The sequence below is a fragment of the Elgaria multicarinata genome, chromosome 5 (genome assembly GCF_023053635.1).
Source record: "Elgaria multicarinata webbii isolate HBS135686 ecotype San Diego chromosome 5, rElgMul1.1.pri, whole genome shotgun sequence".
NCBI lineage: Eukaryota > Metazoa > Chordata > Lepidosauria > Squamata > Anguidae > Elgaria > Elgaria multicarinata.
This window is the reverse complement of record NC_086175.1, coordinates 117,921,363-117,937,426: the sequence shown is the minus strand read 5'-3', so window position 1 is coordinate 117,937,426 and position 16,064 is coordinate 117,921,363. Positions and strand designations below refer to the sequence as shown.

The 16,064-nt window shown below is 43.2% G+C and overlaps 1 protein-coding gene across 1 annotated transcript in view; it reads left to right on the top strand.

The window, feature by feature from the left end:
* YAP1 (Yes1 associated transcriptional regulator) overlaps positions 1-16,064 on the top strand; it is a 451,661-nt gene that overhangs the window by 430,968 nt on the left and 4,629 nt on the right. The gene's annotated exons all lie outside the window — the stretch shown is intronic.

Sequence of the window (16,064 nt, the reverse complement as noted above, 5' to 3'; positions counted from 1 at the left end):
AATTGTCCATCTGGTCCATCTGTTGACACTGAATGGCAGCGGATCTCCAGGAATTGAGGAAGGATTTTTTCCTGCTGTACCTGGAGATACCAGGGATTGAGCCACGGTTCTTTCTTGCAAATTCCATATCACCTCACCTCACTACAAATGCAATAATTTTCTATGGAGTCATCCATTCAGCAGTGAGTTATCCAGTCCGGTGGGATCAAGAAACACACATGCATGTGTGAACCGGGACAAAGGGTGGCAAAAGTGGACTTTTCTGAACAGAAACACTCTTGTTAGGAGGATACACTGCAAGATTCCACTTATAGCGGCATATTGCTGGGTTTCCAAGGGTAGGAAATTCAAATAAACAACAGCTCTTACACAAATAAATACATTTTAAATTAATGAAGTAATAATTAATAAAAAGTAAAAAAATGCCCCCCTTTTTTTTAAAAAAAAGTGCAAGTAGCAGCTGCAGGGTCACCTGAACAGTAGCAGGACTGGAAGGTGTAGGGAGGGAGAGTGTAACACTTTCTCCCTATTCATGGAGCTGATGAAAATCACCTCCTTGAAGCTGCTATTTGCATCAGGAAGGAAGCTTCCCTCCCCGCCCCCTGCCTTTCAAACATTTAGCTTCAGAAAATCCAGCCGCAGGGCCCAATCCTGAAATCTGTATGTACAGAGTCTCCTGTATGTACAGGGTGTGCATAGCCCCACACAAGGGCTTCTCCATTCATTTCAATGGTGGGGCTAAAAGCACTGTATGTTAGTTCCTTTATGTATCTCTATTAATAAGAGTGGGGACATTCACACTTACAGGAGGCCCAGGAGCACACAGTAGCGCCCCTATGGTTCTGGATGAAACCAACTGAAATGCAAGCCTTGACTAGAGGGAGGAGAATGACGTGCCAAGTTGGCTCTTGCTTAAAAAAAGCTACTTCACCTGTCCTTGAAGAAAAAAAAAACTCCACTAAAGATGGTGACAGCATCAATTGCCTGGTTCAGACAACACGCTAAACCACTCTGCTTAACCACAACATGGTTAATGGAATGCATTAAGGGTAATGCATTTCGTTAACCATTTTGTGGTTAAGCAGCATAGTTTAGCGTGCTGTCTGAACGGGGCCAAAGTCATACTGGAGTCACAAGGTTTTGGAGATTTTGGTCCAGTGGGCACTGGCTTACATGGTTTTCCTAAATACTTAAAAAAAATAAACTAGATGAAACCATGCAGCATATGGAGATGGTTAAAATTAGGGATGTGCTCCGCTTCTAATCGGACTGGCGAATTAGAAGCGGAGCGGGGGGCTTCGCCTGCCCTTAAGGCAGAGGCGAAGAGGATTGGGGGGCCGGTGGAGCGTGGCGAAGAGGATCGAGGTGAAGGCGGAAAGGTAACTGGGGTTTACCAGGCCCTGCCGCTGTCGCCCATGCGGCGACAGCGGCAGGGCCTGGTAAAAAACCCCTCCTCTTCCTTACCTGCGTCCATCCGCGGTCCGTTGGCTTCTTCAATTGAGCCCGCGGTTCAACCAGGAAGTCTAGGTCGCACTTGCAGCCCAGACTTCCTGGTTGAACCGCGGCCTCAATTGAAGAAGCTGACGGACCGCGGACGGAGGCAGGTAAGGCCCCCCCTCCCCCTTGGTCCCTTACCGGGCTCTGCTGCCGTCGCTGCACTGGCGGCGACGGTGGCAGGGCCCGGTACCCCCCCCCCGCCTTCCTCTCCCGGCCTTACCTGGCGCCACTCCCCTCCACTGCGGAGCTTCGATTCGGAGCCGGAGCTCCGCGGCGAAGAGGAGCGGAGTATGGGCGGAGCGGCGCGGAGCAGGCCAATCCGAAATTTTCGGATCGGCCCGCAGGGCGGAGCGGGGGGTCCGTGCACACCCCTAGTTAAAATGGCTTAGCACCCAGGCATGAAAAGAAATGCCTATTTCATGTCAAGTTGTCTGTATCCAGCATGAAGGCGAGGCTCTCTGGAGCATCTGTTGCAGTGCGGCTAGGTAGCAGCTCCAGAGACCCCTGTGATCTACACTCTCCCACAATTTGCCATTCCTCCCGCTCCAATGCCTGAGGTGTGGGATTCACTCCACCTCATTGGAGGGCCGGCCCTGCCTTGCAATGTTTCCCTTTTTAGGCTGTTCGTAGCACCATTGTCTCAAAACCGGCTTTCTTCCTATAAAGAGTGAGCTCAGTTCTTAGTCCATCTGAGGTCATGGTGGACAATGCACTCATTCTGAGTGACTTCATTTGCTCTCCGTGGTGACATTGCATCACTTCCCCAAACTTGGGAGAGCCCACGATGCCCCTGTGCACCCCACCACCCATCCTGATAATGAAGAGGAAACATGGCTTGGGACGTATGGGAGGAGGGGCTGTACAAGGAGAGTCCAGAGGGGAGATTTAAACACAGGGAGGATGTGCAACACACTGCAGCCTTATTCTGCAGGCCTCATATGTTCTTACTTATTCCTATTCAAATGATTCAGACACATGATGATGGTGCAAATGATGCACGTGTCAATGAAAATGATTCACAGACATTAATAATATTGGTCTCTTACCAATCCAATGGGAATGAAATGCAACCATTGCATTATTTTTAAAAGGCTGCAAAAGATTAAACCAAAACAAATAACAATAATAGGCCAAGCTGCCTCCTAAGAGTGCAATCCTATGCATGTTCAGACGGGGGGGGGGGAATCGTACAACTCCCAGCATTCCTCAGCCAGCATGGGAATGCTGGGAGTTGTAGCTGTAAGGCTATTTTCTGTCTAAATATGTGTAGGTTTGTGGTCTAAATGTAGCAACTAAATTCTGTCCAGTTGGTTTCTATTAACCAGATTGGGAGATTAGCTAAAGCACATTTGAAGAGCAAACTGGATTCCCAAAAAGGCAAAAGCACTATACACTAACATTTCCATTTATATCCATTTATATATATACTGTACATATATGAAAACAGTTTGTCAGCTTGGGAATTGAATGTGTGTGTGGCATTCGTAGACTTGGCAGCTGACTTTCATCCCATAAACAGATGTCATTGTTTATTAAATTTCTGAATACAGATACTGAAAGGTGTCACATGTTCTTTGTTGAAGCCATGTATACCAATGCAATAATGAGAAGGGGGAGGGATTGGACAGACACATGGCAAACAATATTGTAACTACTTGATTTGTCAAACCAGTTTTCTTTTGGAACCCCTTCTATTAAATTTCTATGTCATTGATACACTGGTGGTCTTTTTTCTTTCTTCCATACTTGTAATTGTAAGATACTCAGGCTAGCTAAAAGCAGATTCTACAACCCTAATCACTTCAGCACAGACAGCGAGTGTCATCACATGGGGGGAAATCGTGTTTCCTTACCGTTGCTTCTCCATCCACAATTTTGTCCCTCATTACTTCCTCTTTCGATAGAGGAAGCAAACAACGTGCACATGGCCCATTCAGTGGGCCGTTTTGATTACGCTGTTTCTCCTGCAGGAGAACGCAGCAGGAGAACGCAGCAAGTTCGGTCTCAAAAATAATTTGGATTTACTGGGGTCTTTTTTTGTCGCGCAAAGAAGGCAAGAAGGGGCAGGAGGCATGCAGGATGCAGTCGATGTCGTGAATAGGACCTGTGAAAATCCATGAGTGTTCCAGTAATGAGCATGCAATCAAACACTCTTCTGATGATGCCCAGAGTTAGAAGAGATGCTTACTTTTTAAAAAATAAATAAATAGATAAATATACTGCTGTCTGCAAGCAAGAATATCAATGAATAAGTATAGCAAACGAAAGAGATGCTATTTGGCAAAAGAGCTCAGACACAGAACATATTTATTTATTGCAGATTATTATTGTTATTATTATTATTATTATTATTATTATTTATTTATTTATTTATTTATATAGCACCATCAATGTACATGGTGCTGTACAGAGTAAAACAATAAATAGCAAGACCCTGCCGTATAGGCTTACGTTCTAATAAAATCATAATAAAACAATAAGGAGGGGAAGAGAATGCACCAAACAGGCAGTATAAAAGTCAGAACAAAATCAAGTTTTAAAAGCTTTAGGAAAAAGAAAAGTTTTTAGCTGAGCTTTAAAAGCTGCGATTGAACTTGTAGTTCTCAAATGTTCTGGAAGAGCGTTCCAGGTGTAAGGGGCAGCAGAAGAAAATGGACGAAGCCGAGCAAGGGAAGTAGAGACCCTTGGGCAGGTGAGAAACATGGCATCAGAGGAGCGAAGAGCACGAGCGGGGCAAGATTGATTGATTGGACATACAGGGTCAAGTCCTGTATTTTCCTAATTCAAAATATGACGATAGGGATGAATCTGGCAGGGAATTCAGGGCAACTTGGGGTTCACTGGATTTCCCTGGAGCCCTGGTGTGTCTTCCAGATTTTGTATGATGCTAGGAATTGTTTGGGGCGGGGTTGTGTCTGGAGATGCATAAGATTGCACCTGAAAATAATTTAGAAGATCGAAGAAGGTTAGTGCCTTTAATATAAGCATAAACTTCTGTTCTTATTAAAGAAAAAATCAGCTGGTGTGGTTTTATGTTTCTCGCTTCCTCCTAATAAATACCAGATCCATTTACCACACGATTGCGTAGTATAAGGGAAGGGAAGGAAACCTTTTTGTGTTATTATTTTCAGTCCAGACGACTTCAAAGAGTTAGAATTTGTGGCTCATAGTCACAGGGCCAGAAAAGTTATCCTGAGGGAAAAGGGAGCCTCTAAATCCCTCTTCAGGCGTTCAGTTTTGAAATCATGTAAAGCGGACTGCATGTGATGAGGCAGGATTCTCGATTGCATGGTGCTGTGTAATTGTGTTTTCTTGAATGCTCATACACTTTCACAGCAGACGTCCCTGTCCACACAGGGACGTCAAGAATGGAGAGGTTGGGGCCTGGATGTTCATCCCCAGCTCTCTCTACATTCCCCTTTTAACCCCCTCCCCAAGATCCCTAGGTTTAGCAAGTAAGAAAGGTGAGTGGGGGAGACATGAGAGAGGTGTACAAAATCATGTATGGTGCCGAGAAAGTGGATAGGGAGACATCCCCCCTCTTTCAATTCCAGAACTTGGGTTCTTCCCATGAAGCTGATTGGTGGGAGATTCAGAACAGATAAAAGGAAGTACTTCTACACACAGTGCATGGCTCCTGTACTCTAAGCTTTGTCCTTTGGCAGCAATGGGGCAAAACCCTGCCAGGCACATCCGTCAGGGCCTGGGGTGGGGGCAGACACAGTGGCGTCCGCTACCCTTGCAAGCCCATCATATATTCCCCTAGATCTTGTTCTATTAAGAATAATTTATCTACTTAAATTTATCCTACCCTTTGACTAAATAGATCAGGGCAGCATATTATTATTATTATTATTTATTTATATAGCACCATCAATGTACATGGTGCTGTACAGAGTAACATACATGTCCTGTTTTATCCTACAGACAACCCTGTGGGATAGGTTGGGCTGAGAGTTCGAAAGTGGCCCTAAATCACCAGTAAGCTATTCTGGGCTGTGAAGGAACTTGAACCCAGTTCTCCTTAGCTAAAGTCCAACATGTCCACCACTGGCTCTGTCAAAGTCAGTTTCTTCTAGTCTTCTTGCAATAAGAATCAGGAGTGATTTCCCCCCCAGTTAATAAACTAAAAAATGGCAGATTTCTGCCAGCACTCTGATTTATGATACCACGACATCCACTGCAGTGTAACATTTTTTTCCAGGCAATGAAGAGAGGACAGGATGTTTTGTGTCAAATAAAAGTGTGAACATTGTGTTGAAACATACGATAGCAACCAAGCAACTCATGATGTGTTCACCTCCAGTGGCCTTAAATACCCTCCATTTGTGAATGTATCATCCAGAAGAAGAAGAAGAAGAAGAAGAAGAAGATTTTTTTTAAAAAAAAAAAAGCCCACACATTTCCTTCCTGTTATTTTATGAATAAATAAAAAGATTTATAGGTGTATTTGGTCACATCCTGCAGTTATTCTCTGTCTGAAAGCTAAAATGCCCTCCCCTTATGTGTACTTGATTCTTTATTACATTTTGTCTTCAATGATATGTTTTCCCCCACATGTCATAGGAAGTTTATCTTTCTCTTATACTTTTGATGTGAGACTTGAATGCTTTTATTGGGTTTGTAAAAAGCAACAAATTTTAAAGCTTTGGAACAGGCATGGATGAAATAAAAATATGCTTTGTTTATCTCAGAGGACATTAACACATCAATGCAACATACCCGAGGAACCTGGAAAAGCCCAGTGCTTTTACCATCATTGATTCGAAAGACATAGGCCCTTTCTACACCTAAGGGTTATCCCAAGAAAATGGAGGGATCGTCCCTTCTTGCTCCCGGGATCCCCTGTGTGGCATTTGGATGTGCAGGAACGATCCCGGGACGATTCCGGGATATAGATCTGGTGTAGACATGCACTCAGATTCAGGCTGAGTGGAGTTTAACATCATGTGAAATGGAGGATACCGAAGAATCTGAGGCTATGACTACACTATTGCTTTATAGCAATATTGAAGTGCACTGGTAACTGTGTGGGCACATTATGCATTGCATAATGCATTGAATTCATGGTGTTATTTCCTGCTTTTTATTTCACATTATCCAAAATACTGCAGCAAATGTCATTATGTGTCCTACAAGGAATAAAAAATGCAAGGTGGATATAGCATTACCATGATGAGATTGTAATGATTTGACACAGGTGGTTCATCTACACCAAGCAGGATATGAAAGCAGCATATAAAAGGCAGGAGCCACACTACTGCTTCATAGCAGTATTGAATGCACTACAGGAGCTACACTAATGCTTTATAGTGGTACTGAAGTGTTCTGACAACTGTTGGGGCCCATGACACATCCACACCAAGCAGGATATAACACTATGAATGTGGTATGAAAGCTGTATATGGCATGTGTCAATGGCCCCCCAACAGTTGTCAGTGCACTTCAATACCGCTATAAAGCAGCAGTGTGGCTCCTGCCTTTTATATACCACTTTCATAGTGGAATATCCTGCTTGGTGTAGATGAGCCCAAGGTGTAGATCTGACCCAAGATACAGTACTATGCACTCTTTTCAACAGTACCAGCTGCCAGGGATGGACAGCAGAGGAGTGCTTTTTGCAATGGTGGAGTTAAGTAATTTTACACTCTGGACTGATGGTTATGTGGGCCTCTACCTCTTTAGATGGTAATGTGTGTTACTTCACTTGCTTCAAAATGTGGAAAGGCAGCACTGTTACATTGGGGGGGGGGAAGGGATCACCTGGATTATTCTGCTTAGGTGGCCAGTTTTGCATTGCCAAAATGGGGGTGGGGACAGGAGGAAGGTATCCCCCCCAAAGAAAACAAAAAGGGGGGTCAGATTTGCATAAAATCTGTGTATGCTAATTTATATGTGTTGAGATAAATTTAGAAATAATTACTATAACTTAAATCCAGTTAGAATATAGAAGCATGTCACCATGTGACCTGTGTGCCTGCTCAGTCTTTTCTGTGTTGTTTACTGTGGTGGCACCTTGAATCTCGGATGCCCTTCTCAGGAATATGCACCTAGCTAGGAGTGATGTTCGACATCACCCTGATTCCCCAAACATCCTATCACCCCTCATCTCGTCCCCTATTCCTGTTCACAATTGCAGTCGCTACTCCTTCTGCCTGAATGGGAACATTGTGCAAATCAAACAGAGTAAGCGTTCCCAAAATCATGCACAATTTTAATGCACGGACTAAAGCAGAGTTGATTCAGTTTATGGGGAAAATTTGTGCAAATTATGAAAATTACGCAAATTGAACTGGAAAAGTTGTGCCAATCAAACGTGAGCACATGTTTGGAAATTCACGAATATTTTCAGTGCACTTGTGTTCGCACCTGTAATTGCATTTGGCTTTCCAAGCCGGGTGTCCTCTCATATTTCACGAGCAAAAATGAAAAACTGGCACTACCACTGTATTTATTATGGTACCAGGTTAAGTCCGTTCTACTTGCTTGGGTATTCTAATTAGCTTTTAACATTGTAGTATGCTTTTACTTGGTTGATGAGTTGTTGTTTTATGTCTTTTATGCATGCACACACACACATACATACAAGAAGATTCCACCATTATAAGCAGGGTTTTTCTTATGTTCTTAAACTCAGTAGAAGGTTCAATGACATTGTGTAAATGGATTTTATCTGTTGCATGAAGTGGATGATGTAAACTGAATGAGCTGACCTTATTAATGAGCATTCTACAATCTCGAAGTCAAGGTTCAGGTGCTGCATCCCACACTGCATGGGACCAGGGTTCTCATGGTCAGAGCACCAAGACTCTTTGATTAGTAAGGACAATGACATCATCTCCTCCCAGACTTCCCTATTTCCTCTGAGTTGAGCTGCAGTTCTCACTAGGGCTATGCACGGACCCCCACAATCCGCTCCGCACCTAGTCTGCAAATTCCGGATCAGGCCCGCTCTGCCCCGTGTTGATCCGTCTATGGTCCGCTCCGCTGCGGAGCTCTGACTTCGAATCAGAGCTCCACAGTGCCGCCAGTGCCGCCAGGTAAGGCCCCCTCCCTCCTCCCCCTTACCTGCGTCCGTTGTGGTCTGGCGGCTGCTTCAACTGAGGCCGAGGTTTGAGTCCTCGGCCTCAGTTGAAGACGCTGCCGGACCGCGACAGACTCAGGTAAGACCCTTCCCCCCTGCCCCCTTATCTGGCTCCGCCGCCGTCACTACACAGACTACGGTGGCGGCAGTGCCGCCAGGTAAGTCCCTCCTCCCTCCCCCCTTACCTGTGTCCCTTGCATTCCAGCAGCGGCTTCACCTGAGGCCGAGGACTCAAACAGGAAGACCAGGCTGCGGCCTGGTCTTCCTGTTTGAGTCCTCGGCCTCAGGAGAAGATGCTGCTGGAATGCGACAGACTCAGGTAAGACCCTTCCCCCCTGCCCCCTTACCTGGCTCTGTCGCCGTCGCCGCATGGACTGCAGCAGTGCCAGGTAAGTCCCCACTTACCTTTTCTTGGAGCTCCGGATCGAGGCGAAGGATCCGCTTGGTCTCAATCCTCTTCGCCTTGATCCGCAGCCCCCCCGACCCACTTCGTCTCTGCCTTTGTCAGAGGCGAATCAGGCCGCCTCGCTATTGCTTCTATGCTCCGATGTGAAGTGGAGCACAGCCCTAGTTCTCACAGCAGCTGGGTGAAATGAATTTCCCCAGCAACAATATATTGTTCCCAGTTGTGATGCGAAGTATTTTTGGGGTGGCATGATCTTGAATGGGCAATTAAAGCTCAATTGCTTTACAAAAGACCTACTCCTGGTACAGATAAAAACTGCTGGAATTGGTTTGTTGATATGAATTGACATAGCGGTCTGCATTTTTGGATTCTCCTTGGAGGCATGGCAATGTGGACTGTCAGGATGACCATCTGCACTACAAAAGTTACCACCACACCACTGGTTATGTCTATGATTCCGCGAGGGGCATGTCCACATGAAATGTATATATAATGCTATCAAATTGGGGATCATGCACTGAACATTATAACATTACACTACTCCAGAGCCATTCAGATTTGTCTACCTGACGGCATCACTGCAGGAAATGGAGGGCAAAGTTAACAAATCAGTCAACATGTTAAGTGCTGAAAACATGCTGAAGTGATGAGACAGTTCTTTAAATAAACCCACAAATAAGCTATGAATAATTTCATTTTTCTAGTGAAAAACTGTTTACTTTGCTTAATATTATTTGGTGTTACATTCAGTGTGATCTGGGTGCCTTTTTATTGGTAGGAAGCTGGGGGTACAAATCAAATAAATAAATACATTTATGTATTGGTGACTAATTGTGTTATGATATTATTATTATTATTATTATTATTATTATTATTATTATTATTATTATTATTATTATTTGGTTGACCAGGGCCAGTTTTAGGAGGCATATGACTTCCATGTTCAACATCTTCACTGCCCACTTTATGGGCACCATTCAAAGTACTGGTTATACAGATTCTCCCATACCATCTCGCCCAAGTTGTTAAGAACTTCCAGGGAGGCCTTTCTGTATGATTCTACTTTGCCTATTGATTCCCCCCCACACACACACTCCAGATCCCACAGCATCAGTGCTGTGAAGCAGCATCAATAGGTTTACATGGCAGGAGTGAGCACGGGCTATTTCCAGCCAAGAAAATTCTCAACACCATTATCAGACAACTGTAATGGGCAGCAAATATCGAGAGATCAAAAACACGAAAACTTTTCTTTGTTTTCTGGCAGTTCTGCTCAACATTGTAGCTTTGAAAGCCCATATCTGTGCATCTGTGCTGCTACAGTTCATTGAATTTCTGTGTTAGACAACATAACTGTCCTTACTTTCATTCCCTGGACCTTACTATCGCCATGGTGGCCATTACTAGGCTTGTCAAGCCTGCCTCCTGCCCCCTATCCTGTATGCCCATGCCTGACCTGCACTGGGATCTGCCTCTAACTATGCCCACTCTCTTAATCCAAACTGAAGCCACCACTGACAGGCAAACAAACAGCTTTTAGACCTCTCCTGAAGACATACCTTTTTACTCAGGCTTTCCCTGGTCTTTAATGTAGCTGGTTTTATATTGCCTTTTAAACTTTTAATGTTTTAAATGTATACTTGTATTTTATGTTTTTTAACTGTGCACTGCCCAGAGAGCTTCGGCTGTTGGGCAGTATAAAAATGTAAGAAATAAATAAATAAATAGCAAACCATGGTGACATTGGATCAATGTAAAAAGTCATGGTAAAATTTCATATCGAAAACGTGCAGCTTCACAGGAAATAGCATGATGTGGCTGCAAGTTGGTGGCTCCCTCATATAAGCAATGGGGTGCAACTGCGCAGCTATCATGGGGATACATAGAGCATATAGACAAGCCTCTAGTCTGACCACCATCAGAGGCACATTTGATGGGGACACAGAGAGGGTTTCCTCTGTGATGCCTCTCAGGCTTTCTAACTCAATGCTGAGGGAAGCAAGGTGGTTCCCTCTCTATTGTAATTTATTTATTTATTTATTTATTTTATTACATTTTTATACCGCCCAATAGCCGACGCTCTCTGGGCGGTTCACAAAAATTAAAACCATAATAAAACAATCAACAGGTTAAAAGCACAAATACAAAATACAGTATAAAAAGCACAACCAGGATAAAACCACGCAGCAAAATTGATATAAGATTAAAATACAGAGTTAAAACAGTAAAATTTAAATTTAAGTTAAAATTAAGTGTTAAAATTGTGCTTCAATTCATTATTTATTATTTATGTATTTCTTTTTAGAATTGTTTCAAATATGTTTGTGTTTTAATGTCAGTATTTTTATTTTTAGCCACACTGAGCAGTGAGCACCATTTTTTGGAGGTGGGGGTGGAAACATGGGATATATATATATATATATATATATATATATATAAAAAAATCAAATAAATAAATGAATGTATTCCTGATACTTTGTTATGTGTGTGATTCTTTTGAGAAAGGGGTTATTGATGTATTTTGTGGTAAGCCTTGGGTACCTTTGTACAAAGTAATGATTCATACATTTTCCCAATGAACTAACGCTGGAAACCTTTCTCGCAGAAACTATTATTGTATAGAAGAATAATTAATTGGCTGGTCTTTATAAAGGCACCATTGTCTCCATTGGATGTTAGGAAGAGCTTCGTGGATTTTAGGTCGCACCTTTAGACACTGACAGTGTTGCCCATGGGCATAGATTATGCTGCAATGATGTTGTACACCTTGAATCAGAGAAATTAATCTGCTAACATAAAGAACAACAATCCTTCTGGCATGATACACACTGTCTTACACAGCAGTGACTATCGCCCAGACATGGCATCATTAACTGCAAACAGCTGGATTGTGTACAGGATAAAGAAGGGAGTGCTTCATTTGTGTAAACCAAGAATCGGTTCCCTGGCTAAACAGTTTACCTGGATCAGATACCTTCTTATTGGTACACTTCACACTTCTGCCTTTTTCTTTTTCGCTAAATCTAGAAGGAACGTATCCTGTTGTCCTCAATGTTGTTCTGGCAACTGTTCTGTATTTGAAGAATTGCTCATAATCCTTGTCACATGGCCTCTTCACTACAGTTCACCACATTTCTCCAGGTGGAAGAGAAATCCCCCCACCGTTTATCTTTTTAAAAGAGGAAGTACAGAATGAGCACGAGGCCCATTGAGTCTGTTGTTCTAATGGTGCTGCTTCTCCTGCACACAGCAGGAGAAAGCAGCAATTCTGAGTTTAAAAAAACATTGGACTAATGAGGTGGTTTTTTTTGTTGTGCAAGGAAGGCCAGGAGGGGCGGAAGGTGTGCGGGAGGCAGACGACATCATGTGAGGGACCTGAACAAACTTTGTGAGTGCCCAGTAATGAGCGTGCAATAAAATGCTTGTCAGATGGAGCTTTAAGTTTCATCAAGTGTTAACATATAACGACACAGCTATTGAGGTCTTTTTCTAATATTTTTTTCCTGGCCTCTGAAATGAATGTCAACAAAACCAACTCTGACACATGCATTTAATTGTCAGCGCAAATACAACCTATGAATAGAGAGTTCCGCTTCGCTTGAATGTCCTTGGCAGTACATTGGGGTGGTATATTGCTAGAGAGAGACTTCTGTCCTGGATCACTTCTAGTGGGGAAGGGGCCAATTCATCATCACTTCAGCTGAGAGCAGGACATTGTGCTGGAACATCTGTAGCTTTTTACCCAAGTTCATTGAGTTTGAATACATTTGTTGCCAAAGTAGGAAAATGTAGTTTTCATTCACCACAGTTAACAAGGGATAAAAGTTCATGAACGACGTCACACACGAGATTACCTTGGTCATTTCTTCTCATTTCACAATCTATGTGTCTGCAAAGGAAGAAGAAGAAGAAGAAGAAGAAGAAGAAGAAGAAGAAGAAGAAGAAGAAGAAGAAGAAGAAGAAGAAGAAACCACCACCGTGCTTTTTAAAATCCTTTTGATGAATGGAAGTTCAACATCCTGTGAGGGTTCAGGAAATAAAGCATGTATTCATATGTGATAGCTCATGAGCATATGCAAAGGTGGTCATCTTAGAGATAAGAAAATATTTTTAGTCCATCTTTGTCTGTATGCAACATGATCTATTATCAATGCATCTCACAGGGAGGGGAGTTTTCCATCATGCTTAAAAGAGCAGATGGTACAGCCACTTCTAAAAAAAAAGCCTTCCCTGGATCCCCTGGACCTTAATAACTATAGACTAATATCAAATCTTCCATTTTTGGGCAAGGTGATCGAGAGGGCAGTTGCAAACTAACTCCAAGCCATTTTGGATGACAAAGATTTTCTAGACCCATTTCAAACTGGCTTCAGAGCAGGATAGGGAGTTGATCTATGCCTGAGTATTGACAGGGCGAGTGTGTCCCTGCTGGTACTTTTGGACCTCTCAGCGGCTTTCCATACCATCGACCATGGTATCCTTCTGGATCGCCTGACAGGATTGGGAATCAGGGGCACTGTGCTTCAGTGGTTCCAGTCTTACCTCTCGGGCAGGTTCCAGATGGTGATGCTTGGGGATAGCTGCTCCTCAAAGAAGAAGCTGCTGTGTGGTTTACCACAAGGTGCCATCCTTTCCCCAATGCTATTTAATAGTTACATGAAACCGCTGGGAGAGATCATCCGGAGGCATGGGGCAGGGCGCTATCAGTATGCTGATGACACCCAAATATCTTTCTCTATGCCTTCGACAACAGTGTCAGCAAAGGATAGTGTGTCTCCTCTGAATGAATGCTTAGAGGTGGTAATGGGCTGGATGAGGAAAAACACTGAAGCAGAATCTGGACAAGACAGAGGTGCTTGCTGTCAAAGGCCACAACCTGGGTTTGGAGGTGTGTCAACCAGTTCTGGATGGGGTTACACTCCCCCTGAAAGACTGCATTCGCAGCTTGGGGGTGTTCCTGGATCTGTTGCTCCAAATGACAGCTCAGATAGATGTGACGGCCAGGAGGGCCTACTCTTAGCTTTGGTTGATATGCCAGCTGTGCCCCTTCCTAGAGTCAGAAGACCTAAAGATGGTAGTGCACGTACTGGTAACTTAGGGGTTCAACTTCTGCAATGCGCTCTACATAGGGCTATCTTTGTGCCTAGTCCGGAAACTTCAACTAGTTCAAAATATGGCAGGAGGGCTGGTCACCGGTACACCTAGGGGTGACCACATTACACCAGTTTTAAAATCTCTTCACTGGCTGCCAATTAGTTTCCAGGCGAAGTATAAAGTGTTGGTTATCACCTTTAAAGCCCTACATGGTTTGGGTCCAGGCTACCTGCGGGATCACTTTCTCCCATACAATCCACCCTGGACACTCAGGTCCTCTGGGAAGAATCTTCTTCAGTCAGTCAAAGTTAGGCTGACAAGTATTACCCAGAGGACCTTCTCTTCTGCTGCTGCCAGACTGTGGAATGGCCTGCCAGAAGAGATTCGTCAACTTAACAGTCTCTTAGCATTCAAGAATGCTATAAGGACTGATCTCTTCTGGCAGGCCTACCCAACTGAATTTTAGGATGTTTTTAAAATGTTTTTAGGATGTCTTAACAATGTATATTATGTTTTAATTCAGTTTTATGTATTTTATATTTATTGTTGTTCCATGCTTTGATCAAAATGGAGAGGCGGCTAAGAAATAATAATAATAATAATAATAATAATAATAATAATAATAATAATAATAATAATTTTCTGATTTAACCACCCATGTGCTCACTCCCCCTTCTCTTCTTATGTTGTCTCCAATACTGCAAATTCCCTGACGTTTTTGGCTATCAAACTCAGTAAAGGACCACTACTAATAATGCTAATAATACTACTAAGAAACGTTAGCAACTAGAACTAGGTCCGGGTCCGATTCAAATTGCTGGTATTAACATTTAAAGCCCTAAATCGCTTGGGGCCAGGCTATCTGAAGGAATGCCTCCTCCCTTATGTACCTGCCTGGACCCTAAGGTCATCCTCAGGAGTCCTTCTCCGCGAGCCCCTGCCAAAGGAAGTGAGGCCGGTGGCTACCAGGAGGAGGACCTTCTCTGCTGTGGCACCCCGGCTGTGGAATGAGCTCCCTAAGGAGGTTCGCTTGGCACCTACGTTATATGCTTTTAGACGCCAGGTGAAGACCTTTTTATTCTCCCAGCATTTTAACAGTCTATAAATAAATGTTAACTTGGTGTTTTAAATTTGTAATTTTGCATTGCTGCTGTTTTTATCTGGTTGAGCTTTTATATTGTATTTTATAGTATGGTTTTATACTATTGTTTTATACTTTAAATTTTTAAAATTTTTGTGAACCGCCCAGAGAGCTCCAGCTATTGGGCGGTATAGAAAAGTAATAAATTAATAAATAAACTACCAAGGATTACTTACAGCAGCATTGTAATGGAAAGTAGATATAGGCTTTGGTCTCTTATATATAAAAATAGGGTATGGTCTGAAGTCATATAATAAGGCCACCTTGCTGAAGCTGGATGGGAGACTGCTTGGGAACCCAATGTATGCCACCTTACATTATATGATGGAAGAAAGATGGAATTAATGTAATGAATAAATATGTTACCACCAATTTATGGCCATCTCACACTGTTCTGTATAAGGGATCTTCTAAATGTTATCTGGGAAGCTTTTCTCCCTCAATGCATGCCAATGAATGATGATAGAATCCAAGAATTGGAGGGGGCTTTGTAGAAAATCTGTTTCAACCCCTGCTCAGTGCAGCACATCTGGAGCTAGAGCATCCTCAGCAGATGGGTGTCCAGCGTCTGTTTGAAGACTTCCAGTGTTAGAGAGCCCCACCGGCAGAAATTGCTTCCATCGTTGAATTGTCTTTAATGTTTCTCCTAATATAGGGTGACCATATGAAAAGGAGGACAGGGCCCCTGTATCTTTAACAGTTGCATAGAAAAGGAAATTTCAGCAGGTGTCGTTTGTATATATGGGAAACCTGGTGAAATTTCCTCTTCATCACAATAGCTAAAGCTGCAGGTGCCCTGCCCTCTTTTAAATCTGGTCACTGTAGTTTAGCTCCTGCAGCTT